Here is a 9,401-nt window from a genome sequence, read left to right on the forward strand (position 1 = left end):
CACATGTCCAATCACCAATGTGAGTGACTAATCACTATCCATATTGAGTTTGATGTGGTAAAAATCATAGGAACTTGTGATGATGTGGCATTTACATCATTTACAGTGTACCAAAAAGGGGACACACCGACTACCATTGGATCATCATAGATCAATGACTTGAAATATTTTATAGGTCAATTTTGGCAACACTCTTTTTTTTCCAAAATATCCCTAGAGAGAAGACATGTGGCATACACATATCAAGTGTGACTAGTTACAATTCATTATGGTGTGGTGTGGAGATGTAACATCTACATCATTTATTAGTCTACAATAGAGGAGATGCGTTGACCACCATTGGATCATCAAAGATCAGTCACTTGAGATATATTTTGAGCCGATTTTAGATTGCAACATGGATTGTTGTGTAGTGCCTGCCCTTGGTTCACATTTTGTTATCGTTGTTGAACTCTTTTAGAACTAGTTTTATGTTGTTGGTTAACAGCATTCTTTTGAGATTATCAGATATTGTGCTATGGATTCAGTTTATTATGTGATGAGATTACTTAGACTCTACATTTCATATATGTATGATGATTATTTTTAGTGTTCACAATTATTGATGATGATTATTACATTGGTTTCAATTATTAATGATGATTAGTAAGATGATTTATTATCATATGTGATTTCTTATGGATACTTACCCCATACTTGCATGTGTATGGTGTGCGTGTTTGCCTTGCGTGTTTGCTTTTGTACAGCATGTCTGATGTGGTTAAGGAAGGGAGTCGTAGTCACCTGCTAGTCGAGATCTACATGATGCACCACTTCCTACCATTGTCTGTTTAGTTTAGTATATATTGTTTTTGTATATGCATGGTTTTTATGCAGGTTGCAGGTATCGGGTATTGACTTCTCTGAATTGCCAGGATGAGCGTACCCTATCACATTATCTCAATGATAAGAGAGGGGAGATAAATTCTCAAGTTCAAATCCCAACCCTTTGAGCCATTTTTCCTAATTGAAAAATTAGGACAAGTATCTGAGTTGAATACCCACTGAATGTGTCGGATGACATATTTCGTGATTTTCAACCCTTTAGATTTATTTTGTATGATTTGTTCTATGATGGGTTTTCATATTTTATCTTGGAAGTGTATGGTGAATTTTCTATTAAGTCTTAATAAATAGATTTAATTAATAAATTATTTATTTAAAAAAATTAATAAAATATCATGATCTTTGATATTTTGATTATAATTAATTAAATGTGAATTATTGGAGAAAATGAATTAAATAAAAGAAAACTAGAAATTAAAATTAATAATAATTATAAAATAATAATAATAAAAGTTATAAAAATTAAAATGAAAGTTATAAAATTTAAATAGAAATTATTTAAAAAGTAAATTGGAGTTATAAGCTTGCATGAGAATTAACATGTGTCAACAACATGGGGGTTAGTGCATCAATTAAGCACAAGGTGTCTACAACTCTATGACTCATCAAAAAGGTTGGAAAAGACCCATGCTTAGTTGGTGACACCTTTCAACGGTTTCAAGAAGCAATCCAAAGGTTTCTTGAGAGCTCTTTATTTTCAGGCATTCATAGAAACTTAAATGAAAAGCTTAATGGAAGCCACGAGCTACAAGTTAAAATAGAAGCTTCAAAGCTTACATGCATGGGAGAAGATTCATATGCTCATATATTTTCTACTTGCTTCTATGCTCCTGCTAGCACTTCTAATCACTTGAAGGATTCGATCGACTTGGATTCTTGTAAGAATTGCGAATGATGGAGCAGGAAGGAATTTTCTATGGACTTCTGAGGCATAGCAAATTAGCATCAGTGTCTAGGTGCACTCGCGATATTCTCATATTCCCTTTGCACTTTCTCTTCCTGTCTTCATCATATCTGTTTTATGTGTCTGAATACTCTTTGTATTTGAAATTGGAATTTAGATATTTTAGTCGGATGAGAAGAAAACAATAAAAAAATCTTAGATCCAATTAAGGAGAAATAATTAGATCTTAATCAGGTTTAGGTTCGAATTTATATTGTGAAATTAGATAGACAAGATTTGAAATTAAAATAGAAATTCTAAGTTAAAAATTCGAATGATTAGATGTAATCTTTCTATCAATTATATTTTTAAATACATATGAACAAACCCTTTTATGGTTAAATTTAGAGAACAATTACCTTTTAAGAAAAAAAAATTAATTGTACTATCACTGCCCCTTAGATAGACCCGAATTCAGTCATTCATAACTTTTTATCATGATCGAATTTATTCGATCACTCCAGTCAGAATCGGCCCAACTTGGCCCTCTCCAACATATTTAAATTTCAGCCTGATCCAACGGTTCATTAGAGAGATATGACTGTCGTACTAGAACTGTTTTATTCAAGGAGAGATATTTCTCCATTTCCCATAACCAAGAGTTCTTTATCCTTAAACTTCACAAAAATAATATATCAAAGCATAGAATGAATTAAAGATATTATTGAAATCTTCTCTTATTAGAATCTTATTAATATGCATTAGTTTTATATGGTTTATTATCTAATCTAATTAAATCAAATTTAATTAAGATTAGTTAATAGTAGAAGAAGTGTAATTAATTATTAATCAATCTAAGTAAATGGATGAGAGAAAATTAAAAGAAAAGAGATTTTAATATAGTTTATATAGTGGACTTTTTATAATGTATATTGAATACTATTTAATATATATTAAACAATTTTAGAGTTGTTTAATGAAGATGATAATATTAAGAATTTGAATATTGTTTATGTTAAAATCTACAATGAGTCTTATTGGTTTGTGATAGGGATCTCTTTCAAACAACATTTATATAGACAAAATATTATTAGAACAATTAGAAAATGGAGTCTAATGGTTGATTTTAATATTGATTAAATAATTGTAAGATGATAATTTATATTATGTTGATTTAAATTTAGAAATTCTGAATGATATTGGATTAAGACTGAATTATTATGTTATTGGTTAATACGTTTGAATAACTTAATGGAGTTAAGAGTTAGCCAAATATTAACTAATGAGTTTATGGAAGGATTCTATAGGTCGAGTATGTATAGTTTGAGGAGTTTATTATTTATTAATGTTTGTAAGGACTAGCAAACTATTAATAAATAATGGTTTGATTAGTTATCAATAAATACGATTAGAGTTAATTTAGTGAAGATTATTTAATGATTAAAGTTTTGTAAAAAATATTAGTTTTTGGTTTGAAGTATGATTGATTTTTAATCAATTAATATTCATTGAATTGTCAATATAATTATGTGATTGAGATTTATCTTGAAATGACTATCACTAATACGAATTAATTAAAGAAACATTAGTATTCATAAAGAATGATGAATGTGATCTATTAATAAGATTCTCAATATAGCTTGTCATTAAATATTAGCAAGTTATTATTATTAAACTATGAACATGAATATTTGTGTATTGCTGACTTTTAATTATTAGTCAACTCATATTCATTAGGTTGATGGTTTGGTTGTGAAATTATTAATTAAATCAATTAACTAGAGTTAATTGGATTTAATTAATAATTAAGTTAAGTAATGAAGATTTAATTGATATAATTCTTTTAATAAGATTGTAGAAATATTGATATCAAGTTGATAGGTCTTATTCTTATGACTTGAATGATGACCTTAGATATTTAATGGTGAAGACTTAGTAATATTTAATTGAGGACTATTAGAATATGGACCTATGTTAATTGATTGATGTAATTGATCATTTTAATAAAGTTATAATCTCTTATTCGAAGAATGATAATTGGTCCTCTTATAATATAATGAATAATGATCCTAAAGAAGTTGAAAGGTTAATCAATTAGAATATGGATCATGGTTAAATATAAAGGACAATTTAATTAAGGTCAATGATGATCAGTTTAGTGAATATTTATCCTTAAGTTATTCTTAGAATGTGATTCTTTATAATGGAAGGGTAATGCTATCAGAGAACAATTGAGTTGACTTATAGGTCAATGATGATGAAACTTAAGACACTTGAAAATATACTTGCAAACAGAAAACTGAAAACTCGTACGCATTATTCAACTATGTGAATTTAGTAAACCAAAACATGTGTCTGCATCGTGTATTCTATATGCCTCTTGTTTTGGGTTTTGAGTTGACTAGTGCTGACTAGTCCTAGGATGTTACTAGAGGCTCGGGAGTTATGAGATATGATGGCATGTTGATCTTATTTGGTCTCGATCTTTATAAGCCCAACCGTGGTAATGTGATCGTATGCTCTATGAAATGTTTGTATTTACTGATTGTTATTGTTCATCAGTCTTTATGTGTGAAGCTGAGAGGTATGTGTATGAGACACTTGAGCTAATCATTTTTGAGTCATCGATCAGCTATCCTTGGATTATTTTCTAGTTGCCATGATAGGACTGAAATATGGATTTATTTCTTGATGATGTCATATTGTGACATGTTTGACTCAACCATTTTGGAGTCTTCGATCAGTATGATTTTGAGATATTCTTGGTTGCTTGTTGAGAACCATTTATCTTGACATATATTTTGGTTATTGAGAACCAATTGATACTTATGATTATCAATGATGCCTTCAGTTGCCAATAGAGAACTATTGTGGTCATGATTTTCTATGGATGCTTTTTCAGATGCTCATGGAGATTTGATGATTCTTATCTTTGAGATTTGATGATTCTTATTATGGATATTTGATGCTTTTATGCATATTTGATAATTTTATTATGGATTATCTTTTATGATTTTGAGATTTATGATTCCATGAGCTTAGGGTAGGTAATCTACTTGTAGTGTCAGGAAGTGTCTTGCAATGGAGGTCAGGGCCCTAAGTGGCTGCCAGAGTAACTCATTGTAAGTTTGGTTAATAAGTAATAACATTTACACACTAAATGGGGATTAAATGAACCTAAAAAGATAATTGTTTAATGTTCTTGCCCATGCCTTGAGTGCTCGTACAGGCTAGGATGGGAGTAGTGAGAACGCATGGTTGCGACCTTGCATTCTGTAGTATGCCTTGTCAGTATGAGAGGATACTAGTGGCCGCATGACATCAGTATGGACCCGTGGAGTTTAGCTAACTACCAGGGTAACTTGTACGTGATAAATGCGATGACACTTTTCCGCTTGCAAAGTAAGTTTCCTACATGTCATTGTGTGCCTCTGAGAATTAGATGTTGATTTTGTGTGTGATGGAAACTTTTGAGTTAGTATACTTTTAAAATTTCTGAACTATTAGAGATTTGTGCTTTGTGGTTTGATTATCTCCTCAGCACGGTGGGAGTGGACCACTTAGGTTCCACGCAGTCGAGTGGTAGTGTATTTTCACTCTTATCATTTGAGATTCGTCCGAGACACCGTGGCTAGAGTATCCTTGGTTGGTATTTATTCTTTATTATGTTCTTGGAGCATTATGATAGATAATATACCTTATGATGGATGTATTTATTGGTATGTTTCTTATATTGATGATTTGCATATGTTAGATGATGTTATCTTATGATTTACTTTGCATGTTGGTAGGATGTTTTAGGAGTGACATTCCTACTATGTTTATACCGATGATTTCTTCGGTGCTCTGAAATGTTATGCACGGAGGGATGGCTAGGGCCCACGATAGTCTAATGATGCTATTAACGGTTGAGAGGAACCGTGCACTTAGTTATTTATGTTTGTGATATATGGTTATCTTTTGTGATGGATGTTTATATCTTTTGAGATGATGTACCATGTATGATATGTGGTTTCATTTATGTTATTGCATCATGAATTAATATTAGATGATGATGATGTACTTTATTTACTTGGATGTTTATTCTTTTAAGCTTTTCATACCTTGTGATATGTGCAGTGGATGATTGAGCTAAACTAAAATATAATTACAAAATGACACTTGTATATTGCTTAAGTACATTGGATGTATCATAGTTATTTCATAAGGATGGGATGTTAGATGAATAGTTAATTTAGATGTGATACAACGTTAAGGGATCTTTAAAAAATGTAGTTTGTTATGTATATATGTTATGTTTATTTTTATTTGAATTGTTGCTATTGCTTCCGCAAATGTTATGAATGGTTTTATCTTTCATGTTTTAAAAAAAAATTGTTTGGCAAACTTAGTAAAAATCTTTGGATCCCTTGGCGAGGCATTACATTTGGTATCAGAGCTCGAGTTTCAACATTGGGAGCTCTGGGTATATTGGAATGCTACTAGTTATTAACTAGTTGAATAAAACGAAAACTTAAAACTATCATGTGTATCTTTTTCAAACTGAAAACTTGAAACTAGGTGAACTGAAACAGAACTTAAAACTGTTACTTGCATATTTTTTATATTTCAACACTTAGCTTTCAAAACTAAAAAATTTACTGAAAATCTAAACGGAGGCAAAACTAAAAATTGAAACTCATTCTAGCTGCAAAATATGTATCTTTTATCTATGTTGTAAGGTAGTAAACTTCTGTTTATCCTTGCAATCATTAAGTTGCTCTTGTTTGAAATGAATTAAGGGATCTATTTTAGTAGTTGTTAAAAGAATGAATGTTGGATCGATATGATTTTCGATTTACCATTAAACCAGAATCATATTGCTCTAAGGGTGTTGTAATATCCTCAGTGGAAACATGTTTCCCTACAGAGGGAAAGGGTTCAATGGGACCCACATAGGGAGTATCTTAGTTTTTCATTCCTGTAGGCTTCCAGGAGTAAGCCTAATCCTAGGAGGGTGGATGTAGTGCCTGCTCCTGGTTCACATTTTGTTATCGTTGCTAAACTCTTTTAGAACTAGTTTTATGTTGTTGGTTAGCAACATTCTTTTGAGATTATCAAATATTGTGCTATGGATTCAGTTTATTATGTGATGAGATTACTTAAACTCTACATTTCATGTATGTATGATGATTATTTTTAGTGTTTACAATTATTGATGATGATTATTACATTGCTTTCAATTATTAATGATGATTAGTAAGATGATTTATTATCATATGTGCTTTCTTATGGATACTTACCCCATACTTGCATGTGTATGGTGTGCGTATTTGCCTTGCATGTTTGCTTTTATATGGCGTGTCTGATGTGGTTAAGGAAGGAACTCGTAGTCACCTGCTAGTCGAGATCTACACGATGCACCACTTCCTACCATTATCTGTTTAGTTTAGTATATATTGTGTTTGTACATGCATGATTTTTATGCAGATTGCAAGTACCGGATATCGACTTTCCTGAATTGCCAAGATGAGCATACCCTATCACATTATCTCAATGATAAGAGAGAGGAGATAAATTCTCAAGTTCAAATCCCAACCCTTTGAGCCATTTGTCCTAATTGAAAAATTAGGACAAGCATCTGAGTTGAATACCCACTGAATGTGTCGAATGACATATTTCGTAATTTTTAACCCTTTAGATTTATTTTGTATGATTTGTTCTATGACGGGTTTTCATATTTTATCTTGGAGATCTATGGTGAATTTTCTACTAATTAAGTCTTAATAAATAGATTTAATTAATAAATTATTTATTTAAAAAAATTAATAAAATATCATGATCTTTGATATTTTGATTGTAATTAATTAAATGTGAATTATTGGAAAAAAGAAATTAAATAAAAGAAAACTAGAAATTAAAATTAATAATAATTATAAAATAATAATAATAAAATTTATAAAAATTAAAATGAAAGTTATAAAATTTAAATAGAGATTATTTAAAAAGTAAATTGGAGTTATAAGCTTGCAAGGGAATTAACATGTGTCAACAACACGGGGGTTAGTGCATCAATTAAGCACAAGGTGTCTACAACTCTATGACTCATCAAAAAGGTTGGAAAAGACTCATGCTTAGTTGATGACACCTTTCAGCGGTTTCAAGAAGCAATCCAAAGGTTTCTTGAGAGCTCTTTGTTTTCAAGCATTCATAGAAGTTTAAATGAAACGCTTAATGGAAACCACGAGCTACAAGCTAAAATAGAAGCTTCAAAGCTTATATGCATGGGAGAAGATTCATATGCTCATATATTTTCTACTTGCTTCTATGCTCTTGCTAGCACTTCTAATCATTTGGAGGATTCGATTGGCTTGGATTCTTGGAAGAATTGCAAATGATGGAGCAGGAAGGGATTTTCTATGGACTTCTGAGGCATGGAAAATTAGCATCAGTGTCTAGGTGCACTCGTGATATTCTCATATTCCCTTTACACTCTTTCTCTTCCTGTCTTCATCATATCTATTTTATGTGTCTGAATACTCTCTGTATTTGAAATTGGAATCTAGATATTTTATTTGGATGAGAAGAAAACAATAGAAAAATTCTAGATCCAATTAAGGAGAAATAATTAGATCTTAATCGGGTTTGGGTTCGAATTTATATTGTGAAATTAGATAGACAAGATTTGAAATTAAAATAGAAATTATAAGTTGAAAATTTGAATGATTAGATATAATCTTTCTATCAATTATATTTTTAGATGCATATGAACAAATCCTTTTATGGTTAAATTTAGAGAACAATTACCTTTTAAGAAAAAAAATTTAATTGTACTATCGTTGCCCTTTGGATAGATCCGAATTCAGTCATTCATAACTTTTTATTGTGATCGAATTTATTCGATCGCTCCGGTCAGACTCAGCGCAACTTGGCCCTCTCCAACATATTTAAATTTCAGCCCGATCCAACGGTTCATTAGAGAAATATGACTGTTGTACTGAAATTGTTTTATTCAAGCAGAGATATTTCTCCATTTTCCATAACCAAGAGTTCTTTATCCTTAAACTTCACAAAAATAATATATCAAAGTATGGAATGAATTAAAGATATTATTGAAATCTTCTCTTATTAGAATCTTATTAATATGCATTAGTTTTATATGGTTTATTATCTAATCTAATTAAATCAAATTTAATTAAGATTAGTTAATAGTAGAAGAAGTGTAATTAATTATTAATCAATCTAAGTAAATGGATGAGAGAAAATTAAAAGAAAAGAGATTTTAATATAGTTTATATAGTGGACTTTTTATAATGTATATTGAATACTATTTAATATATATTAAACAATTTTAGAGTTGTTTAATGAAGATGATAATGTTAAGATTTTGGAGATTATTCATGTTAAAATCTACAATGAGTCTTATTGGTTTGTGATAGGGATCTCTTTTAAACAACGTTTATATAGACAAAATATTATTAGAACAATTAGAAAATGGAGTCTAATGGTTGATTTTAATATTGATTAAATAATTGTAAGATGATAATTTATATTATGTTGATTTAAATTTAGAAACTCTGAATGATATTGGATTAAGACTGAATTATTATGTTATTGGTTAATACGTTTGAATGCCTTAATGGAGTTAAGAGTT

Source organism: Cupressus sempervirens, chromosome 5 (genome assembly GCF_028749045.1).
Source record: "Cupressus sempervirens isolate cs-2001-9-10 chromosome 5, ASM2874904v1, whole genome shotgun sequence".
NCBI classification, from domain to species: Eukaryota; Viridiplantae; Streptophyta; class Pinopsida; order Cupressales; family Cupressaceae; genus Cupressus; species Cupressus sempervirens.